The sequence below is a fragment of the Chrysemys picta genome, chromosome 9 (genome assembly GCF_011386835.1).
Source record: "Chrysemys picta bellii isolate R12L10 chromosome 9, ASM1138683v2, whole genome shotgun sequence".
In the NCBI taxonomy this organism is placed as follows: Eukaryota; Metazoa; Chordata; order Testudines; family Emydidae; genus Chrysemys; species Chrysemys picta.
The window spans coordinates 95,709,295-95,732,981 of NC_088799.1; the positions used below are offsets into that span (position 1 = coordinate 95,709,295).

The window sequence follows — 23,687 nt, forward strand, 5'->3', positions numbered from 1 at the left end:
TTAAATACAGCTAAAGTATTGCATTCTCTTTCTTCTACTTTCTTTTCAATATTTTTGGTTCCAATATTTTACATTGTATTTTTATTTCAGATTTGTGCAATCCCCATATATTTTAAGAATATAAGAACATACTCTTCTAGTATTTTTTCCATGTAAATATGACAAAGCATAAGAGCATCTTTATGAGCAGGGGTTGTTAAGTCACCTTTTACTAGGGTTGAGACCTTTATGGAGAGGAATTCTGGGAGATGTAGTTTGCCAGTTTCCCAGAGGCCTCAATGTGACTGTGCTGGGGCTATATAAACAATTGCTTTAGGATCACAAGGAGAGGACCCCAGAATCCTGGAAAGACCTGAGGGTAGGGTTCTCAACAGGAAGTGCTAGAAGACCAGGGATGATGAAACCTGGATGGGTGTTCCCTGCCAAGAGAACTAAGGAAGTATTGAGTACAGAAAGGGGTAAGGGGGGAGAACCTGAGAGGAGGCATGACATAGAAATACCCTGCAGATGGGTGGAGCAAGAGGAAAAAGGCAACATAACACTGTTGTGGGCTGGAGGCTGAGTGGTGGTGTTAGTCCTTGTTTAGAGGCCTCAGGCTGGGGCTTCCATTGAGGGTGTGAGGAAATTCCCTCCAGGCCCCTGTGTGCTGAAAACATTTTGGACCCCCCCCCCCCCCCCCAAAAAGGAAGTTCAGCCACATATTTTCAGGATTTGGGTTTTCCTATGAAAATGAGAACATTTGCCACTTTTCTGTGAAATATTTTCATTTTGACAAAAATCCAATTTTCCATTAAAAGACTGACGGACAATTTTTGTCCAGCCTTCGTCTTTAATCTAATGCTTGCTCACTCACTCCATGTGTGCTGGTAGTTGTGCATTCATTAGGAACTGAACTCTGACCACCAACTTTGTTTGTATGCAGTAGACTGTGAAGGCATACTTGTATTGTAGCTACTTCCATTCACAATAGAGCTGAAGCAGATTTACTCTGTGAACTGTCAAGAAGTGAAAGACTCTATTGGAGGTTTTTAACAACTAGTTAGACAAACACCTGTCAGGAATGATGTAGGTATACTTAATCCTGCCTCAGAATGGGAGTACATACTAGATGACATTTTGAGATCCCTTCTAGCCCTACATGTCTATGATATTCCATTACCACTTTCCTCAGTCATCCAGTCACCTATTTAATTCAAAGTAACCAGACGTCGCTTAGTGCCAGTAAATGCATCATTTTTCTAGGGGTTATTTTTTGTGTGTGATATAAAATAAGTTTCTGGTATAGTAACCAGTAGAATGTTAAATATTACCACAGAAGTGCCTTAAGACTCATAGACACTGATCCACTACTGTGAAACTAATTCTAGTTCACAGTTCTTAAACACTTTAATTCCATTGCCTGGGCTTGATTCAGCAGGGACTACTTCTGACTTTCCAACACAGAGGAGTTTGCATATTGATTTAAGGCAGTAGCTCTTTCTCCCCGCACCACACATCTCCCTTTGGTCTAATCTCTCCTTCCTTAACACAGATTTTTGTCCCTGATTCGTTAAGCAATCTATATTGCGATCAAACGGCACACAATGAATTTTTTGGCGTGCAGTCACCCATCCGCTCTAGCCTCTGGTTGAGTGTACATTTCCACAAAAGTGTTTCTTTTTTTTTTTAAGTTGGTATGGTCTCCTTCCCGTGATAAGCATTAAAAAGGCCCTGCGGCAAAAATGCTCAGTGATCTTTATTCCTACTTCATTAAATTGGTGAAAGAAAATAAACACTATTTATTTTGAAAATGTAATTGAATTTCAGGAAAAAAAAATCTCATTATGCCAGGCGGGGGCCTGAACACAGATTCCTTTATTTTTTTCTAATGAGTTAAATAAATTGTCTAATACAAGATTGTTTCAGGTACAATAGACCAGAAAATACTCAGACAAGAAGTTTAGCAAGACATAATTAGTAAGCTGTTAAAACGACCCTCTTTGTGTAGCAAGTCAGAATGAGTGCTTTAGTTTCAAATTAGTTTTTGGATATTAAGAGCTTAATGGCTATGGAATTTTAACAGTAGCTCAGTCTTTAAATTTAAATAAGCAATAGTGAGAATTTTAAAGGGCATATACAGGAAGCTGTAAGAAACATTAAAAATGAACTTCCTTCTAGCAGAAGAATTCATAAACTATCACAAAAAGAACATTTTGTAATGTGCAAAATATTCCTAAGAGCAGGTTGCATTCATTATAAACTCCATTAGTAAGCACTGTTGGTACAGTTAGACATTTCAGTGCCAGATCTAAGTTCAATGCCAGTAGAAGGTCGTTGGAGAATAAATTGTATTCCACATCACTATGACTTTATGATCTATTGCTCATTTTACCACTTGAACATTGGGAGAGAAATTTTATAATCCTAAAGTTATTTGGATTAGCCGCTTGGAGTGTTGTAATTTAGAAAAAGTTTCTAGAGTACCTCATCTTTATTTTTATTTTTTGAGCTGGGAAGAATTTATCAAACAAAAATACTGCATACTATATATGTGCCAAAGTACCTTACAGGAGATTTGAATACCTCTGTACACAGCAGTGCCAGAGACATATTGAACCAAGTATGCCTGTCTTAAACTAACAAACAAAACACAGAATTTTAATTTTAAAATGAAATAACCTAGACTGGAGAAACGATGCCTTTTAAAACTTTCTCTGTTCTGCACGTCTGATCTCTCAGTGTTTATCTTAATGGGGTGCAACTGTTGGGGGGGCAGCCTTTATGCAGAGTAAATATTTTAGGGCAATGAATATGTAGCTGTTAGTGAATGTGATGACCTGCTTAATTGTTACGTGGCCTCCCATAATAAAAGGACAAAACCAGAGGAATTGTGGCTCGGTGGGTAGGGCACTAGTCTACAACTTGGGAGGCCAAGATTCAATTCCTCTCTCTGCCACAGGCTTCCTATGTGACCTTGGTTAAGTCACATTGCCTCTGTGCCTCAGATCCCCATTTTACAGATGGGGGAGAGGGGAATAGTACTCCCCTATGTCCCGTGAGTGTTGTGAGCATAATAAATAAATTAAAGATTGTGAGGTGCTCAGAAACTAAGGTACTTGTATGGCCTTTGTTACCAAAGAGAGATAGAAAACATGGTGTGTTTTTTTCACTGCAAGAAACTTGCACATTATCATAATATGAATCTCTTTAGCAACTAACTGCTCTGAAAACTCTGTCCTCTAAATATTGGTCACTACTCGCATGTGACACCTATACTGAGCCAACGCGGTTCCTAGGGCATCGAGCTCTGCTCAAAATCCTTAACAGCAAAGGGCATGATAGTCACCAGCCCCTTTGCAGGTCTGCAAAGGAGTGAGGGCACAAGAAGCCTCTTGCCCTCTCTTTGCACACCCATGTAAGCGCTAGTCACAATTACAGTTCTTATGCTCTTGTGCGTGTGGGAAGATTGCTCTAGGCCAGTGTATGGAGTAAGGCCATAGAATTAACTAAAGTTGGTGCACAACAAAAACATAAAACAAACCCCCAACAACTACCCAACCCCTTCCCTCCCTCCCCCAAAATAAACAAATCCAAAACAGGAAAATAATTTTGAGGTTCTTTCTGTTTCACAGTGAGCAAATGGTCCCTATTTACTTATTTTTTCCTATTTCAGGTCAGCCTGTTTCAATAAGAAAACATGGCTTTTGGTACAGTAAAATGCATGTGATTGCAATAAAAAAGAAGGTTTAAAATATTGTGAAAAATATTGTCATAAAGATCTTTTTTAATAAGTTTCAATTTTGGGGGGGAAACGACCATTTTTCAACAAACGTCTTGCCCAGAAATTAGTACCAACTCTAATGGTAAATGCTCCTTCACACTAGCCAGAAGAGTTGGCCCTGTGCACTGTGGTGAATCACTTTCTGGACCCAATCTAGGGCTATGGATCCCCATAGTTGCACTGCCTAATTATGTATTTGGCCACCTTAATTTTTGAATGTAGTGAGCACCCACTGAAATCAGTGGGGTTTGTGGATGCTCAGGACTGCTCAGTCTCAGTCTACTTATTTAGGAGTCTAAATGTGGATTTAGCTGCTGGAATTTAGACACTCATCTATGAAAAAGTTGACTTTATTCACTGAAGCAAACCGCTCCATGTCTGAGGCAATAATACATATTTTTCAAGATGAATGCACTCTTAAATATTTGTTATTCCTAGGGGCCCTAAACTCTCTATTGGGTTAACATCCTTCATTTGCAAAATAAATAATAAATAAATAAATAAAGTATATTTAGAAAAACAATACAGTCCCAGTACAAGGGAATCCATGAGACTGGGTCTCGGTGGCATACCATGACTGCAGGAGCACAGGAAAACATAGTGAATGTGCCATCCTTAGATTGGGTCTACCATTCCACTATTGGCTGCTGTGGTCATGGGGCCCTGCAGCTCCTCTTTCAACATCACCTGCTTGGACTCTAGCATTGGCCCTACTAGCCTAGAGTGGTTCTTTGCAGGCAGGGCAGTGCAAGAACCACCATCATGATTGGCCATCGTGACATGGGAAGGCATGGGGAGGGAGAGAGGTTCCTTAAGCTTAAGCATTTAGCACCTGACTGAAAAATTTGGCCTAAATGAAATGCTAGGAAATTTCATACATCACCCCTCAGAAAAGTCAGGAAACCAACATAATTGATGGCTATTGCACACTAGCAGTTGTTGACCAGTGGTGGTGGAGAAAGAGATTTCATGGAATTCAAGGCACTATAAATGAACTCCAACTTCCATGTGAATCAACAGGAGTTGTTCCAAACCCTGAGGAACACTCCCAGTGGGATTTGTACAGCCCTGTTTTCTTTTATAGCATTACACAGGCTTCATTTGCCTTGCTACAGATTTATTCCTGAAGAACTCTCATCCAATATGCATGGAAAGATGTCAGCTTAATGAAAGAGGTGCAGATTTGACAGATAAAGATTAGGTATTAATTAGCTGGACACCAGAATCATCACTGATCTCCAACCTTTCCTTAGGCTAAACGCCATCTCTGGCAACTGGATTGCATTAAAAGAGCTATCTGCTAAGACCCAGTGACTGGCATCTGTTCTCGAGTCTGCTCTTCGTAACATCTCTGCCCTTTTCTGATATATTTCACGTCTAAAGATGAGGCAGCCTCCTGGAGAAACTCAATAATTTATCTTTAGGAAATGTGTGTGTAGCCTAAAAGGAATACATAAGTAAGCATGTTCAGGTATGGTAAATCCAAGCCTCTCTATAATTTAAGTGATGGGTTGTAGTAATGACGTGAACTATGAGACAAAGCAATGGCTTTCTTCCAAAGTTTCTTTTCATTGTCTACTTCAGAATTGCCAACCTGAAACATTCAAAAATCATGAGTCAGGAATCCCAAAATAAAGAGAATAGTTTTTAAATAACATGTTTTTTAAGCCAATACATTTGGGGATCTTTGTATTTGCCTTTTGGTGTAGAAGTATTTAGGGTTCACATTTCCAAGCTTTTTTCAGCAACCACAAGTACTACAGACTTGCTGATATCCGCACATCATTACCTAATTCCAGTGGCTGGGGCTTTTGTAAAAACACCAAATACTATGAGGCTTATGATGAAATCATGAGTTGGCAATGCGGCTATTTTAATATAGTGAATAATGTAGATCTCTGTGATGGAGTAGCATGGTCAGCTACCATCAGACCTCTCGGCTGACAAGTTACACCATCACCGAAAGAGTAATGGAGTAGCACGTATAGCCATGTCTATACTTCATTATTAGAGGGCTTGATCCAATGCCTATATGGGAATGGGAATATTTCCATTGACATCCATGGGCATTGGATGAGGCCTAGAAATTGTAGCCTGAGTGTCCGCTCTATTACTAGTTTCATTTCAGTAGAACTCCATTGACTTCAGTGGAATTACACTGGCATAAAACTGCTGTATAGGAGTAAAGAATGTGTACTGTGTATAGAATGCTAGAGAAAAGGGATTAAGAAATATGTAGGAAAGGTAGAAATAAAATATCTGTCAACATAGTAGAGCTGAGCATAAAGAAGCAACAAATCAGTGGGTTGTAACTCCCGGGAGGGGAGAAGCTCATAAAAGGCAATCAAAGGGGCTGCAAGGCATTGACAATTTTATTACAATCTAAAGCAAAGAAAATCTCTTTCCCATCCCCCACCTCCCCTTACCCTTCAAGGTCAAGTATTCTCTGTCAACCTATCGAAACACAAACACCAATAAATTATATAGCCTCAGCATTCTTAGCATTGATAGTTACGTTTATTATAGAAGATTAAAAATAAGGGGCTCACATTAATTTTTGATTTCGAATAAAGGGATGCCAACCTGAAAAGGCTGAGAAATGCTGTACTAGATCTTACTTTAAATGTCTCGGAGGTGGCTCACTCTGAGGGTACGTCTACACTACTCGCCGGATCGGCGGGTAGCGATCAATCTATTGGGGATCGATTTATCACGTCTAATGTAGACGCGATAAATCGATCCCCAATCACTCTCCCGTCGACTGCTGAATTCCAGCTCAGCGAGAGGTGGAAGCAAAGTCGACAGGGGAGCCGCGACCGTCGATCCCGCGCTGCGAGGACGCGAAGTAAGTAATTCTAAGTCGATCTAAGGTACGTCGACTTCAGCTATGCTATTCTCGTAGCTGAAGTTGCGTATCTTAGATTGATTCCCCCTCTCCCCCAGTGTAGACCTAAGGCTTCTTGGCACAAAGCCTGTAGACTTCATTCAGTCCTTACTCAGGCAAAACTCTGATTAACATCAACAGGAACTTTGACTGAAAACGGGCTGCAGAATTTTGCTCTTTATTATTTGTCAGATTTCTCATGGCAACCTGAAATTTCCACTAACCTTTGCTTAATCCTTTATGTTCTTGTAAACCCAAATGAAGTAAGAGAGTTCGTTAAATATTGTCAGCATATCTTGCATATTAATATGCACGTTTAAATGGCCTTTTTAAAGCATCTGAATAGCATCTGGCACCAAATAATTTTTTCTGACGATGGTTATATGGCATTATCATCTGAATTATGCTCCCTAACCAGTTCAATTAGTGTAATTCAAACCTCATTTGGCAAGATGCTTCTTTAAATTTGGCTGGAAAAGGGCCGGGTACAGTACTAGTTACACGTACACTTTATATTTTAGGAATCTTATAAATAAGTTATGTGCTCTTAAAAAGTAGTCTTGTTTCATATTTAAATCTGGCCTAAATTTTAACTTGCTATAATTCCAGCTGCACACACAGAAGCAGGGCCGGCTCTGGCTTTTTGGCCGCCCCAAGCAAAAAAAAACCGGCCGGCCAGAACGGCAAAGCAAAAAAAAAGCGCGGGTGCAGGGGGACCGGCTGCGGGGGGGGGGAGGAGAGGGAAGGAGCAGGCGGGAGAGAGAGAGAAGGGGCGGCCAGGGCTATAGCCGGGGCGCTGCCACGCGGCCCCTCTCGCTGCGCCGCTGCCTGCCGCGAGGGCTCCTCTCTGGTCGGCGGGAAGGGAAGGAAGAGGACTGCCCTGCAGGGCACTCTGGTTCTCTGCGCCGCCGCCCCCTACAGGGTGGCAGGAGTGGAACCAAAAAAAAAAAAAAACAAGCGGCCGTGCCGCCCTAGGATTGGGCAGAATGCCGCCTCCAACAATCTGCCGCCCCAAGCACCAGCATGCTCAGCTGGTGCCTGGAGCCGGCCCTGCACAGAAGAAGCCTACACTGTTGGCAGAATGGTACAAATCAAATAGTATTGATGCCAATCCTCAGGACAGAATCTCTCGCTTCTCAACAGACATCTGCCTACCTTAGAACCAGATGCTAAATTCTGACATGGACAAAGTACCACATTAACGACTCAGAACTTGCTTTACGTGTATGCAGGCTTCTTGGGTCTAGTTGAATGGGAGTCAATAGGGCCCATTTACTCCCTCTCCGGAGCATGGTGATAGGGAATGGTGGGAGCTCTATCTACTGGACAAAGCAGGTGAGTCAGTATGGGGCAGGCAGTGATTTACTACTGGCCTTTATTAGCTGTGATCTATTACCCCTTGAGAGCAAGGAGAGACCAGGGAAGGAATAGCAGGTTGAGGCTTGTCCTGGAGTAACAGTGCTTCCTAGTGCTGCGCCTGTCATGATACAGTATTCATCCCTTGCTGGGATCCACGCTCTTGGTCACCATCTAACCCATGTGATGCATTTAGAACATTTGTATTCAAGTGAAAAAACCAGTCATTTGAAATCTGTCAAAATGAAACATAATCATTTCAAAAGAAATACCTTCACAGCCACACTACTATTATCTCTTTCGGGGACAATTAGCCTAATGCATGACACAGCTAGGGGCTAGTTTTCACATTCATACAGCAAAGTCTTTGAGACTTTCTCAGTCACATTACTGGAAGTTTTGACTGAGTAAAGACTGCAGGCTTGGGCCTACAATTACCATTGCCGTTGGCCTTCTTACAGAAGATAATTAAGCAGCACAGGAAAATCTGACTGAAGGAGAGAGAGATCAAGATATACCATGACCTGAAGGAAAATGGCTGTAAACTCAACTTTATCTCAGCCACCACCTCCGGCCTGCTGTGCTCTTATGTTTTGTGGCACAGACAGCCTAGGCTTACAGCAAGGGTTCCTCTGGCCTGTCTTTCTTGATCATCCTTAAAACGTGACCAGAATGAGAAGGGCCATTTCAAAAGGTTGGAGGCTCTTCCGTCACCTACCCTTCTAGGGTCTGATCCAGTGCACACCGAACTGAATGGAAATCTTTCTGTTGACTTAGTGAAGAATGGATTGGACTCAGAAGAGGCAGGTTGTTGCCATTTAAAGTGTCCTCCTCCTCTTCTGGTACAGCCAGCCATGCAGATTGTGCTGCAGTGCAGAGTTGGCTTAGCTGCTCAGAAACAGAGTTGTCTGTATCATATCCCAGCCTCCGGCTGGCTGGACACAGGCATGGTGTGTTAATGGCAGTCAGGACTCCCAAATGGTCTTCTCTGCTTTTATTCCTCTTGCTTTCCCTATCTGCTTATCTATTTTCATGGTCCTGTTTTGCCATTTATTTGTTTGCACAAGTAAAATTAAATTTCCCTGTTTTCTCTTCCCCTGGTTGTTTTACATGGTGGCATCTGTATAATGCTGTAATTTTAATTACATGTTTAGCATGCAAATGGATAAGATAAGCTTGGGAGAATGAAGTAAAAAGCCAAGATAAATTTAAACAAAAGTCCCAGAGTGTCTTGCTATTTGACAGCATAGAGCATCTCTTCCCCTCCTCAGTAATTATGCATATTCACATACACACCTAAAAGAAGAAAACAAATATAAAAGTATGGAGATAATAGTATGGATTATTTAATTCAGTTACTACCATCTTAGAAACATACGGATTCAGATAAGAAGATATGACATTCAAGATTAGGGAGAAAAGTTTTTTCTAGCAACGCTTTAGAATCTGAATTAATTAAACAACCTAGGCACGCTTTAAAATCTAGAACTACCAGTAAACTGCATACATGGTACACTACTATGATATATATTGCAGATAATCTATTACTGCATAGCTCCATACGCATGGAAGGCTTTTCCAATGCCCAGGTGCATTTTAAGCACATTGATCTTTCTGCTATGTGTGGGTGCAATCTCCATCTGATATCAGAATAGATAGCTTCACTGTTGCCCAGCAACCGCTTCTCAAATACAGTTGAGGGTGGAACTCCAAGTTGTTTTCTTCCAGTTCTGCAGCCCAATGGGCTCTGACAAATCTAAAATACTCTCTCCACTGCTTTTCCATTGATGGGGAAATATCTGGGCCCAATTCTTGGATCCAGATCAGCTGTGTTCAGGGCCTGAAATGAGACAAAGGTGGCTATGTACCAACATTATGCCCCTGATATTGGACTGCTCTAATTTACCAGTATGTTTACCAGTTAATAATGACCCCCAAAGGAATGCATATACTTGCTAGCCAGGGATTGCAGGAGTACAGAATCACCCTACCCACAACTTCCTTCTCCCTGCTCCTGCCCCCACACTGTGTTACAAAAGGGATAGTGTGTAGCTGGCAGAAATCCTCCGGTGGCTAGTCAGTCATTTTAAAACACATTTACACCACTGGAGAAGCACAAAAGGATCAGAATAGGGGCCAGGATCTGGTTTTCTGAAGCAATGTTGCTGTTTTCCTAGCAGATCCGGTATCCATTCTCACTTTACTTTCAGATTGCTGGATAACTGTTTCTTTGTCTTCCCCTTTTATTTTAGACTCATCTCTGGCTTTTCCCTGCATGTTCTTTCTATGAGGGTCAGGCCAGAAGCAATATGGGTTTTAACTGAATATTATAGACATGCGTCTCAGGAATGAGGGATATATATCCCTGCTCTCTTTTGGCTTGGTTGAAACTGACCTGAACTGGGTTCTTGGCTTTCCCGACTCTGATGCCATCATATGACATTTCACTCTTCAAGTAGGCTCGAGTGGTCAAAATGCAGGGATAACTACAGAAATGAAGGCTTGGTCAGAGCTGATCTTAAAATTACAGCTTCTGTGAGACTCCCATGGGATGGAGTCCACTGGGTGAAAACAGATTTTCCAGAAAAAGAGTGAGAAACAGCTTATTTTCTGGCAAGCATTAAAGCAGGGAGTGAGTGGAGTCAGGCCATGACATGCTGAATCAGGAGGATAATAGCTAGGCCTAATTCACTTTGTAAGCTGTGTGGCTTGGAGGCGGCAGAAGAGAGATTCTTTAAATGGCTGACCTAATCTTAGGATCAAATTCTCCATGGATAGTTAAGAGTGTACCCTTAATGAAGAACTGCCTAGTGAGTGCGTAGGTGCTGGAACTAGAGTTGCTAGGGGTGCTGCCGTACCCCCAGGCTTTAAGTGGTACCATATCCAGGGTTTGCAGTTTGGTTCAATGGCTCTCCGCACTCCTAATATACAAATTGTTCTAGCGCCCCTGATGGTGTGCATGAAGTCTCCCAAACTTTACATGTAGTCATTAAAAGCAGAGATTATGCTAGCTCCGTTGTCTAGAGCACTACTTTCTAAGCAAGCCCACAAATGTCTCAGAAATGATGTTTTCCAAGTGCTTGCTGTGGAAAATCAAACAGTGAACCACAACTGTTCACCCAGTGAATTCTTTCCCTATCCCAGAAGGGGCTGTATTGCTTTATATCCACCTGCCTGCAATAAAATAACAGCATCATGCATGTTCCATCAGTTATTGCTTAATGTCAAACCCTTCGTATATACTGCCCCAGTGATAACATTGGTCAGCAAGACTCCTATTGACTTCAGAGAACATAGGTTCAGACTTTGTGTTATCATCTCCCTGCCCCCCGGCAGACAGAGGTGCTGGAACAATTTGTATAAGGGGGTGCTGAGAGCCACTGAATCAAACTGTGAATCCTGTGTATGATGGAAACCACTTCAAGCCAGGGGGTGTGGCAGCACCCCTAATTCCAGCACCTATGCCGCCGAATGTTCCTTACTGCCTGCTCCATCGTGGTAGAGAATTCCACCAGCCTCTCTGAATCATAGACCTGGAACTTGAATATTGTTCTTAGTTTGGGGCCATGGATTAGATGTTCCTAAAACAATTTATAGTTCCTGGAATAATACAAAAAGAAATTTCATCCCATAAATGAATTTGGGGACAGTTTTGCTAGCTTTTCTTTCCAACCAATCTTGGACATGCATGAAGATACAGAGTGCTGTACATTTCCCTTTTCCTTCCTGATTCAAAGTTCTTTCTGTTTGCATTTGCCTGTACTAGGCTACTTCAACTATCCCATGTTGGCACAGCAGAGAGTAATGGGTGTACCTCCATCTAGCAGAAACAGAAAGTTGCCTTATTGGATCAAGGATAAGGGAGTGTTATGGTAGTAAACATCACTTGTATATTTGTACTTTATCTTACACTGAGGAAAAATCAACCCTTCCCAGCTTAATTGTTGCCCTTGTCTCTGATATGGCTTTTCCCCAAATTCTCTCTCTTAAGACAATGCAGATGCAATGTAATTAGGGATGCACAATAACAAGCAACAAAAATATAAATATCATAAGAGATGTATGGTTCAACAGTGCACCATGAAGGTAAATGACATTTAAAAAGCTACAGTATACTTTGCATTTTTAAACTACCTTCCCTCCTGTTATCGCAGATACTTTTCTAAACATTAATTAACTTAGAATCACAACACCCTGATGAGATAGGCAAGTATCTTACGTGGTGATTGTAGATTAAGAAACTGAGGCAAACAGAAGTCAAATGATTTTCTAAGGTTATCAAGGACATGTATGGCAGAATTTGGATATCACACCACACTGCTTCCTACATGTGCATAAGCCACAATATTATCTTTAAGAGAGAACAAGAAGCTATTCTTCCTCTAATGACCTAACCATTGCGGAGCCTGATTTAAAGCCCATTGAAGTCAATGGTGGATCAGACACTTAGTAAAGCTAGAAATTTAATGTAATAAAAATGTTTTGTATTGCTTTTTGTAGAAAAAGCATTGACAAATAGTCGTTTAACAGATATGCTATTTTTCTCAGGCCCTTTCAAGCCTAAATTAATATTGAAAGCCACATAACCTCTGGATGAAACAATATTATGCAAATGTTATACCTAAAATAGCACTTAGATAAAAACTGAGACATTTATTTGTTTTAGATTTCACTAGATCATGTACAACATTACAATGAAATAAAACACTCATTCAACACGTTAACAGTCTACCTCTAAATTCCATGCTATAAGTCCAAATTAGTCACTTCCATAGCAAATCTAGTAAGTGATGTTACATTTGTACCAGTATGACTGTGTCCCCTGGTTTACAAATTGTTTTCCCTTTTTCAAAGCTGTTAAGTATGCAGAAGTTGCCTGAGCTATATGGACTTCCTCATTAGGCTGATGAACCTCAAAGCATTTGGGGCACCTTCCAAGTTTGAAGGAAAGACACATCATGCATTTCAATTGACGTTGGGCATAAAAGGGACACATTCAGAACATAATGTTCCAAATATTTCACCTCCTCTTGACTATAAGGACATCTATATCCTCCCACGGCAAGTCACTCTTTCTTTTTGCATTTGCTAAATCTATAAACTTACTTTTTACTCTAGAAAAGACCTCTTTTTTTGCCAAATTTGTCTTTAAATATAATATATTTTATATAGGTTCTTATACTACACTCATTGCTGTAGTACAGGGATCGGCAACCTTTGGCACACGTCCCGTCAGGGAAATCTGCTGGTGGGTTGGAACGGTTTGTTTACCTGCAGGTTCGGCCGATCACAGCTGTCACTGCCCGTGGGTTGCCATTCCAAGCCAATGGGGGCTGTGGGAAGCACACAAAAAAAAAAGAGTCAGTCCCTGCCGGCGGAGTGTAAAAAAAAAAAAAGTGCTGCCGGCGGATATCGGGACAATTTGCGATTTTATCGGGATGTCTGGTCACCCTAGTCGAGGGATCTGCTGGCTGTCACTTTCCCACAGCCCCCACTGGCGAACCGCAGCCAGTGGGAGCAGCGATTGGCCGAACCTGCGGATGCTGCAGGTAAGCAAACCGTCCGAGCCCGCCAGTGGATTTCCCTGACGGGATGCATGCCAAAGGTTGCTGATCCCTGCTGTAGTATCTGAGCATCCTCCAAAAGTGCATTGTAATAGGGTGGCTTGCCTCCTTAAGGGCCCTTAAAGACTCTAGTTAATAAGGAGGCACTCCTGAACAGGGACCTGAAGATTCCCTATAGAGCGTAGCGGGACATGGATGGAAGTGAGAAAGCCTGAGAGAGTTTCAGGAACAGCAGAGAAAAGAAAGAGCTGACTGCCAGAGATAGAAAGCCTAGCCTTAGTCTATGAGGAAATACCCTAATGGCAGAGACCAAGACCAGCAGGGTACCTGCCTAATGTTGTTTCCATTTTGGGTTGTTGTTTTTGGAAACTACAGTTCTGCTGGAGCAGCTTGTGAGACTGACCTGTAAGGAGTTTAGTTGGGGAGACTGATGGCAGGGGGCTAACAGAGCAACCTCGGGCCATGAAGGGGAGCTCTGGAGGAGACCACGCTTTGACATGCATTCACGTGACTAGCATCTGTTACCGGTTGTTTGTTCTCTCATCCTCTCCTCAGGGGGAGAGGTGTTTACAGTGGAGTACCTTGATTTGCAGGGCTTTTTTATGCATGTATGTTAGAGAAGGTAGGCCAGAGCAATGTGCCTTGCACTCGGAGTGGAAGGTGAGGAGGTTTGTGATGGTCCTGGGTTCCTGGGGGCATTCGTGCGACATCTCAGACTGGCCCCCGAGAAAGTTCTGTCTCGTGCAAGGAAGTGGAGACTACAGAGGTTAACCTTGGATCTAACTCTGGTCATATCTGACTGTGCTCAGATACTTAATAATCTTTGCTCAATCTCCAATTTTCTCTTCTCTAAGATCTTTCTCAGTAGTTTAGACATGTCAGCTACAGACCTTCCAAGCCACCCTAGATATATTTAAGAAAGTGATTGGATGGATGTCTGTTTTTATTATGCATGACAGCTAAAAGACATTTCTTAGGAAGCCTCTTATTTTCCATTTTAATAAGTCTCAGCCAGAAGACAGATTCTCTTATTGATTTTAGTATTAAGAGAATATACTGCAGTTTCAGCTTGGAGGCTTGAGGCAGGGAAAGAGCCTGGCAAGCGTTAGTATTCCTTGGACAAAGTTGTTCTGAATGGGCTTTAAAGTACTGTTACTCCAGACCTAAGCACAACAAAGGACTGACACTCATTTTTACTGCTGAGCTCTTATGGCCAGCTTCTGTGGCCAGCTTCTACTGACTTCCTTGAGTGAAGCTCTGAAGGTTGGATTTGGCCCTTAGGTTTGAAATGTATGGATTCCCCCCACCCCTTAGCGTCCCCATCACAGAAGGGTCTGTTCTTTTTTTCTCTGCATTTCTAAATGATTTTTCAATGAAAGATTTTTTATAAGTAACAGATAAATGGCCAAACTGCACTGCAAGGGATGTAGCAGATGTGTTCTCCCTGGCAAGGAAGGAATCTTGCTAACCCGGCTTGGAGTCTATGGGCTCAGCTGGAGTTATAGGGTGCCTAGGGTTTGAGATTCATTTTTCTGTCTCCATAAGTAGAAATGGCATATACCACAGAGACTGTGTTCCGTGGGGCTGGACATGCTTCCTGTTGGGCAGATGCCAGCAGGGCCGACGAGGGGGCTGGGGGAGAAGCTGGTACAAATTACTGGGGCCCGGCGGTCCGGAAGGGGGCCCGGAGCCTGGCTTCCCCGGCTCCCTCTCCCCTCATCGGCCCTGTTTAGCCGGTGCGGTCCGGAAGGGGGCCCGGGGCTCGGCTTCCCCCTCATCTGGTCGGCTCTGTTTAGACGGTCCACCCTTGCTGGGGGGCCCAAAACATTTTTTTCACCGGGGCCTGAACCCGCTCTTGGCAGCCCTGGATGCCAGTAACACCTGGTGCATGGACCCACACATTCATGGTTCCTCCCTCCTAACCCTGTATTCCATGCTAGGGGAGTTCCTGGAACCTATTTGTGTTATATATATCCTGTAGTTGGATTTATATTGGAAGAGTATTTGTTTAAAGAGAAGGAAGATAAAAATGGGGGGCATATCCTGATGTGGTATATATATGAGGAGTTTAGTATATACATAGGTATATAATATGTGAGGGGGGGAAACATGCCTCAGAGCTTTTATGAATCTAATAATTTGTTGTAATGCATTTTCCCTGGACTTTCCACCTGTAAGAGAGAAATTGCTTATTCCAAAGTCAACAGTGCAACATGGCATTTGCATTGCATTTCATTACTTTGGGTTACATGCTAACATACAATGTGATGTAACTGGACAGAACTTAACCTCTGTGATAGGGAATCCTGACTTTGAGTACCGAAAGGCTAACAAGAATTGATGTATGAAGGGCATTTTTCCCAGCAGGTGGAAGCAGGCTTCCTTTCCCCCCCCCCCCCCAAGTGGGGAGAAATAAGAATGTGTTTAATAAATATTCTTGACTGCTTACAATTCTGGCAGTGAAGAACGTAGGCCACTGTCCCTCAGGTTCAATAATCTACTTCCTGGGAACCCACAGATATATTAAAAAATGAGTATTTTTGCAACCAAATAGTACAACATATTGCAGACAATATGCCATGTTGTGCGGTTAAATCACATTTTATGTGATGTGACATGATTTTATACGGATCAATGGGATGTCAACATTGCATAATAATATGTAAGCAGTTTTATGAAGGGGGGAAATTGTGCTCCATTCCAGTTGTAGTTGGTTTAGTCATAGGAATTATGATGTATATAAACCATTGCAGGAGTGGTTGACCCAGATATGTTAAGGGCAGGGCGGAGAAGGGATGAGATGGAGAAAACATTTAGGGAAGCAAACCATAGCATAGAAGGAGGAATAGCTGGATGGCTTATTTCCTCTTCTTACCTGTGCTTCTTGTCCGGTTATCTTACCTGTCTCTCCATGAGGTGAGCGGTCTACTCCTGCACCTAGGCCCTACCAGTTAGACCATGATGTTTGATATAAATCTCTGTGTTATGTAATTGTATTGTAGCAGCACCGAGCCGTCCCAGCCATGGATTAGGGCCCCCTTATGCCAGGTGCTGTACAAACACAGAACAAAAAAATGGTCCTCACGTCAAAGAGCTTAAAACAATGCCATGATTCTGGAAGCTGCTGTGGGCAGGACCAGAGCCTTAGAAATTAAGGCTGGAATTTTGAAAAGTACCTAAGGGAGTTGGGCAAACCCTAAATATCAATGATTGGTATGGAAAAGACGAGTTGGTGCTGATATGAATGCCTCCAGACAGCATATATGATATCACTGTCAGGTTCTCTTTATTCTTTCTTAGAGGCTTAAATGTGCATATAAGTATTTGGCAGGCAGTTGTGGATATGGACCAAATAGGAAGCAATATTTCAAATCAAGCTCCCTGGCATTCAGTGGAAAGAGTAAATGATTTCTGTAGCTGCATTTTGCCTGTTGTCTGCACACACAAAAAGGCTGAGTTCCAACTTCCATTCTAGACTCCCCTTTCAGTTCCTCATAACTTCCTCAAGTCAAGCACATTCCTTTTCCGCTCTCTAATTTAGCAGATAATGGCATAACAAGAGCCAATGGTTGGAAAAAATCAAATTGTGAGTAAGGCTCAAATGTTTAAAAGTGAGGGTAAGTGACCACTGGCATAATTGACCAGAGGAAAGGAGACATCACTCAAAATCTTTAAATCAAGATTGGCTGTCTTTCTAAAAGAGATGTCCCAGTTCAGCTATAAGTTATTGGGCACGATGCAGGAATTGCTGGGTAAAATTCTATTGCCTGGGTTATGTAGGTGACTAGAAGATCACAATTGTCCTTTTTGGTCTTAAAGCTGGTGCTTCTATTACATTTCCCACCCTTAGTCTCAGCTGAGAGGTGTGTGTTTTGTTGTTGTTTTTAATTTAAATTGGGTTCAACAGTTCGTGCACGGTTTTCTAGAAAGAATGCAATGATTTCTGGGATTTGTAGTTCCTGTGGGAGGCATAAGCCATGAAGGGTCCAATGAACTGCTTTGGCTGCCCCATATCTAAATATTGCATTGGGTTAGCTAAATTGTTGTTGGAAGTTCCTTCAACCCCACTGCATTGAAATGAAGCCTAATCTGGTAACCCAAGGCCCCAAAGAGGCATAGTGATGGACACTCAATTCACACTTCAGTTAAGATCCTGGGAGGATTCAGCTGTCGAGTATTGTGCAGCTCCATGTGTGGACGTTTATGCACATAAGTGAAAAAATTTGCATATAACCATAAACTACAGCTTTTAAAACCTGGTGTGGCATCAGTGCTGGGGAAAGGTGTTGGTTTGACAGCCCTGGTAAGTGGCATCCCCTATTTAATTATAGGGCAGCAATAGGACCAAGCTACCCACTCACACTACACTGCCTCAACTGGAAGTAAGATCTTTGGCGGAGGAAATAAAAACGAAGTGAAAGTTGCACGACAGCATCTTCATTACTCATGTCTTCCCAGTCTAAGGTGTGAGGGAAATGAACTGAGAAAGGGAGAGAGAGTCTATCACTGAAGCGCTCAGAATGATGCAGTTAATAGGCTTTGTGTATGTTACTCCCACACGCAACTTTGAAAAAATGACTCCCTCATCTCTGGCTTGCCTGATTCTCTTCTTGCTTACACGGGTGTAACTCAAGACTGGGTCTGTGATTGCCAGTAGAATGATACTGGTGTAACGGAGTGAAGAATCTGGCCCTACGTATTCCTTTTGTTCAGCAGCTGGTCAGTAAACTAACCTGGCAGCTATTTGAATAGAATCTTTGAAATAGTTCAGACTATGATCTTTTTATTCCCTTATTTCTGGCAAGGGCTGATTTTAGTTCAGGACTGCTGCAATCACAAATGGCAATGATACAGGCAAAGTCAATTGAGCAGCAATATTGGCATTTCATGGAAGAGTTTTCCGTATTAACAACAGAATGGAATTTATTACATTGCTTACCTTTGGAAACCATCCGTTCTGTTTTCCCGTCCTCCTGGGCAGCTACTTTATGACTCAATAGCCTGGAGTATAAAGATATGAAAAGGTAATCCTATAACAGTTGGGATTAAACTGCCCCACGGAGGGGGAAAAAATCATTCAGCTCAGTGAGAAGCCCAAACACTATAATTAAGATAACACTTTGTTTGACAAGTGAATATGGGCTGGACCCACTGTCACTTTGGAGGTGCTATTTTTTTCTCCCATCATGCATTTTAAATCTCCTTTACAGCCAAATACCGTTGCTCATTTACTCTGTGGTAGAACACCACTGATGCTGATCTATGAATCAACCAAACAGGGAGGATATATTAGCAGCAGTGTAGCTGGTACCTTCCTTACTCCAGGGACTAACTACAAGTGGAAGTCTGATTATCAACTTTGATCATGACATTGACTCCACAGTGGAGACCATTTCATGTACTGGGTGCTGGGTAATACCATGAAAGGACTCCGTGCCTGTAAAAATAAACTGGGCCTTATTAAGAGAACTATTTCCAGAGATGCTGCAACTGCAGCTCATATTCTAGCCATATGTACACAAACTGACTTCCTGGTATCTCCTTCAAACTCTTTCCTCCTGCAACCTATGCTCCTCCCCCCCCCCGACTTTCCCTTCCTATCTGTAGTTGAGGGAGGAGGGTTCTTTTAGGGTTACTATATCTATTAAATAAAAAAAGCGGACCCTCCACAGGCCCTGGCCCCGCCCATTTCCCCACCCCAGCCCCTCCCCAACTCCGCCCCTTTCCCACCCTAACCCCACCCCCTCTTCCCTCCCACTCCCAGCCACGGGGAAAGGGCTGCCCGAGCGCTACCGGCTTCACGGTTTGCCGGGCAGCCCCCAGACCCTGCGCCCCCGGCCGGTGCTTGCCCAGCGCAGCTGGAGCCCGGGAGGGGAAGCGCCCAGCCGGGGGCGCAGGGTCTGGAGGCTGCCCGGCAAACTGTGAAGCCGGTAGCGCTTGGGCTTCGGGCAGCCCCCGTGCCTCCGGACCCTGCGCCCCCAGCCGGGCCCTTCCCCTCCCGGGCTCCGGCGGCACAGGGTCCGGAGGCATGGGGGCTGCCCAAAGCCGGTAGCACTCGGGAAGCCCGGCTCTGTTTAAGAGCCGGGCTTCCCGAGCGCTACCGGCTTCGGGCAGCCCCCATGCCCGGCTCTTAAACAGAGCCGAAGAGTCAGGGGAGGAGCAGAGCCGCGGAGGCTCTGCTCCTCCCCTGACTCTTCGGCTCTGTTTAAGAGCCGAGCTGCCCCAGCGTTACCGGCTTCGGGCAGCCCCCCCTGCCTCCGGACCCCGAGACGCCGGAGCAGAGCAGCTGGAGCCGGGTAGGAGAAGTGCCTGGCCGGCGGCTCGGGGTCCGGAGGCAGGGGGGGCTGCCCGAAGCCGGTAGCGCTGGCTCGGGCAGCTCGGCTCTGAAAGTCTGAGAGGGGAGGAGCGGAGCAGAGCAGCCGCGGGAGAGGAAGTGCCCGGCCGGCATTTTCCCGGACATGTTTGGCTTTTCGGCAATTCCCCCCGGACGGGGGGTTTGATTGCCAAAAAGCCGGACATGTCCAGGAAAAAACGGACATATGGTAACCCTAGTTCTTTTGAGAAGTAGCTCTTTGGGGTTTGTAATCAGGCAGATACTAAAGGTAAGGTGAAGTGTTTGGAATTCTAAAGAGAGCTTTTCCTTTTTTGATCTGAACATTACAAACATAGTTTCTGTGGAACTGATCCTGTTTTGCTTTCTGGGCCCTGCTGAAGGGAGACAGACTGCTTAGTCTAACGAGACAGTATGAGATGGGCAACAAAAACTGCTGAGGTTATTTCCAATTTTACATTGTAAACAATAGAGAGTTAATCCTTTTTCTACTCACATTCTTTTTTCGAAGTACCTCTTCAAGGTAAAGGCACAAGATTAGTCACCAGAAGGATTGAGACTAGATCCCCAAAGGTATTTAGGGGCCTAACTTCCATGCAGCCGGGTTCCTGGCTTTGCCAGAGACTTGTTCTATGACCTTGGACAAGTCCCTGAAGATCAACTCCTGGTTCCATTGAAGCCAACGGAACATTTCCTATTGACTTCAGTGGAGTCAATATTCAACCTCAATATGCGTCTGTTTTCCTATCTGTAAAATGGTCGTCGCATGCAATTAGCTCACAGATTGTTGAGAAGCTTGATTCTGTAATGTTAGAAGACACCATCAATGCTGGAAGTGCAAATTATTTTGTTATGTTTGGGCTTTGAGTAATGTGTTAGATACCATGACCAAACCAGAATAATTAGCCATAAACTCTGATTTCTCCAAAGCATTTAAGCCTGATTCACAAAAGCCTAAGAACTCATTTCAACTGCAGGAGTGGGAGAGCTGGAATTTACCTCCAAAGTATAGAAATGAAATGCAAACCGACTTTCACAGAATGCTACCCACATCTAATGTAATGCGTATAGGTAATTCACTGACCTACTACAGCTAGATTCTGAGCTTTGAGTGTATGCAGATGTCCCACACCTGAAATAAAAATGTAATAGAAATCAGTAAAACTTTATGCAACTCACCCAAAGCTCACTGAAGTTAATAGAAAGTCTCCCAATGACTCCACTAGGTATTGGATCGGGCCTCAAATTACCAAATATGACTGGCCAAGAACTATCTCAGCTACTTTCCTTATGTTATCCCTCTTTCCCTTCCCTTTGTCTCTTTCTGTTTAGTAAAATCTATCACATCATGGGTGCTACTGAAAACAATTTAATAATAATTATTATTTTATATGTGATTATCTCTGCTAATTTGGACCTTACAGTTTTTGTAGGCAAAACAAATTCTCAACCCTAATTGAACACTAACAGAGATCATGCAGTTTGGAATAATTTGCTAGAACATATTGTGAATTTGATATAAGAGCTGATTGATTTAACTATGGTATTGCAGATGTTTTCTTTCAGGAAATACAAACTAAGATATCAATGCAAATTGCTTTCCCTTTTTTTATAATGATTGCCGCCTGGGCTGAATGAGGGAGTTATATGTGCATATATATCTTATAAATATCATATGCCTGTCAGGATATCTGTTTGATTTACCGCATGGCAGTCAGACAAATTAATATCAAAGGAGGGAATTAAGGGAGAAAACCACAAGAAAAAAATGATACAGATAAGAGTTCTGGAGGAAACCAGGGGAAAGCTGTTTATTAGGGAATATCCCCTATTTGGCGCCATCTGGGCTAGAATGGTTTATTCTTCCCAAGGCTAAGCATAGGATCAAAGGGAATTCTGAACCTACTGGACTCAGGAAGGAGGAGAGGGGAGTGGGTTATCAGCAGACGGAAGCTGACACACAGATTGACAGAGATTGGTTTAATGTCATAGGGCGTGCCTGCATTGTAGTGTCCCCTGCTGGCTGAGCATGACACTGCAGATGCTCCTTGCCTTAGTTTCCCTTAGTTTTCTGTCTCTCTCAGAGATTTACATGACTAAGCCCCCTGGCTGGGCCATTCCCAGGGTTCAAATCCCCTTCCAGGTAAACAAACTTCACACAAACAAAAATTCTTCAGTCCCCCTCTGGGCTCAGTTCCCAGCCCCTGTGGGGTACGTTTAAGTTGCTCTGGGCTAATCCTGGCTCCTAGGCTTTCCACAGGAACCCAATTGGCTCCATTTGGTTCCTCATTGACATTGTTTTCTCAGCCTTTTATGAGGCCCGGATGTTTCAGGCTGTCATCTGACCCCAATTAGTCCAGCCCCCTAAGTTACGGGTAGAGAGGTTAAGTTTTGATAAGCAAGTTTGCGTCTAGGCCGTTTATTGTGTTAATCCGTTTTCCTGACTGCCTGGTACCTTTGAGGAATGAATAAATAATGTTTTGTGTCAAAGAGGCTGTTTCTGTGTCATTGCAGATAGATGCTGTCACAGGCCCCGGAAAGGAAACTCTTATAGATGCTCAAACTGAATTCAGCCTGTGTCCTTAGCATGGCCGGGAGATGGGGAGAGGTGGGGCGGTACAGCACAGAGCTCCAGCCTGGGAGTTGTTGGACTGTGTATTTCCACCCAGAGTGAGGGTGCAGGAAGTCTGACCTGTCACCTAGTTGGTGCACCTGAGCAGGACTAAAAGTGGTCTAGGTCAGTGGTTCTCAAACTTCGGCCGCCGCTTGTTCAGGGAAAGCCCCTGGCGGGCCGGGACAGTTTATTTACCTGCTGCGTCTGCAGGTTTGGCCGATCGCGGCTCCCACTGGCCGCAGTTCGCCGCTCCAGGCCAATAGGAGCGGCGGGAAGCTGTGGCCAGCACGTCCCTCGGCCCGCACCGCTTCCCACAACCCCCATTGGCCTGGAGCGGCGAACCATGGCCAGTGGGAGCTGCGATCGGCCAAACCTGTGGACGTGGCAGGTAAACAAACCGGCCCGGCCTGCCGGGGCTTTCTTTGAAAAAGCGGCGGCCCAAATTTGAGAACCACTGGTCTAAGGCACAGTTTGTCCAGTAGTTGGGATACTGCATTATATCTATAGTGACCTAATTTACTCTTTTCATCACTATGAATCATAGATAAGGAGCCCTTTAAAAAAAAAAAGTCTACATTTTGTAAGCAACATAAAACTGTCTTCTACTTTCAATGTCATTAACTACTCCTTTTTCTTTTTTTAAAGGAAGCCTAGTGTGGGTGCGTAGCATAGTTTCAAGGAAAAAAACACTTTTCTTTCATTTAAACGGAAGAGTTCAAGGTGCCCAAAGGAAAATGTATCATTATGGTTACATCCTTTCCAGCTGAATGACTATCCAGCCAAATTACGTGCCTCTAGAACGCATACTTTGAATTTTCTCTGTAATGATTGTGGAGACGTTGTGAGTCATTACTTTGATATTAAGATTTGTTACAAATAAAAAGTTAAGGCAAAATGTTCTATTGTGTATATATGAATCATACTATTCTCACTAATGGGTACTGGGGAAGGATGGCTTAAAGGATGTGACTGTGGAGCTATGTCTTTATGGAACAATTCTTATAGGCCAGTGCCCATTCATGGCATATATTTAGAAATTTAAAATTACTCAAAGACTAACCTGTTAAATCATTAGTATTTCTTTATACAGGGTCACTGGATTGCAGGATTCATTTTACTGATGTAAAAGAAGCCAGGGACAAGTATTGCCAATATATAACTTGGCGTGATTGCAATCT

General features: G+C 43.3%; 1 long non-coding RNA gene across 1 annotated transcript in view; it reads left to right on the forward strand.

Annotated features, from left to right (window-relative positions):
• The window catches only part of LOC135973603 (uncharacterized), a 183,294-nt gene extending 159,908 nt beyond the window's left edge, over positions 1–23,386 (forward strand). The window contains exon 3 of the long non-coding RNA XR_010590512.1: positions 23,155–23,386. This is a non-coding gene — a long non-coding RNA (uncharacterized LOC135973603). The remainder of the gene's footprint in view (positions 1–23,154) is intronic.
• The last annotated feature ends 301 nt before the right edge of the window (positions 23,387–23,687 follow it).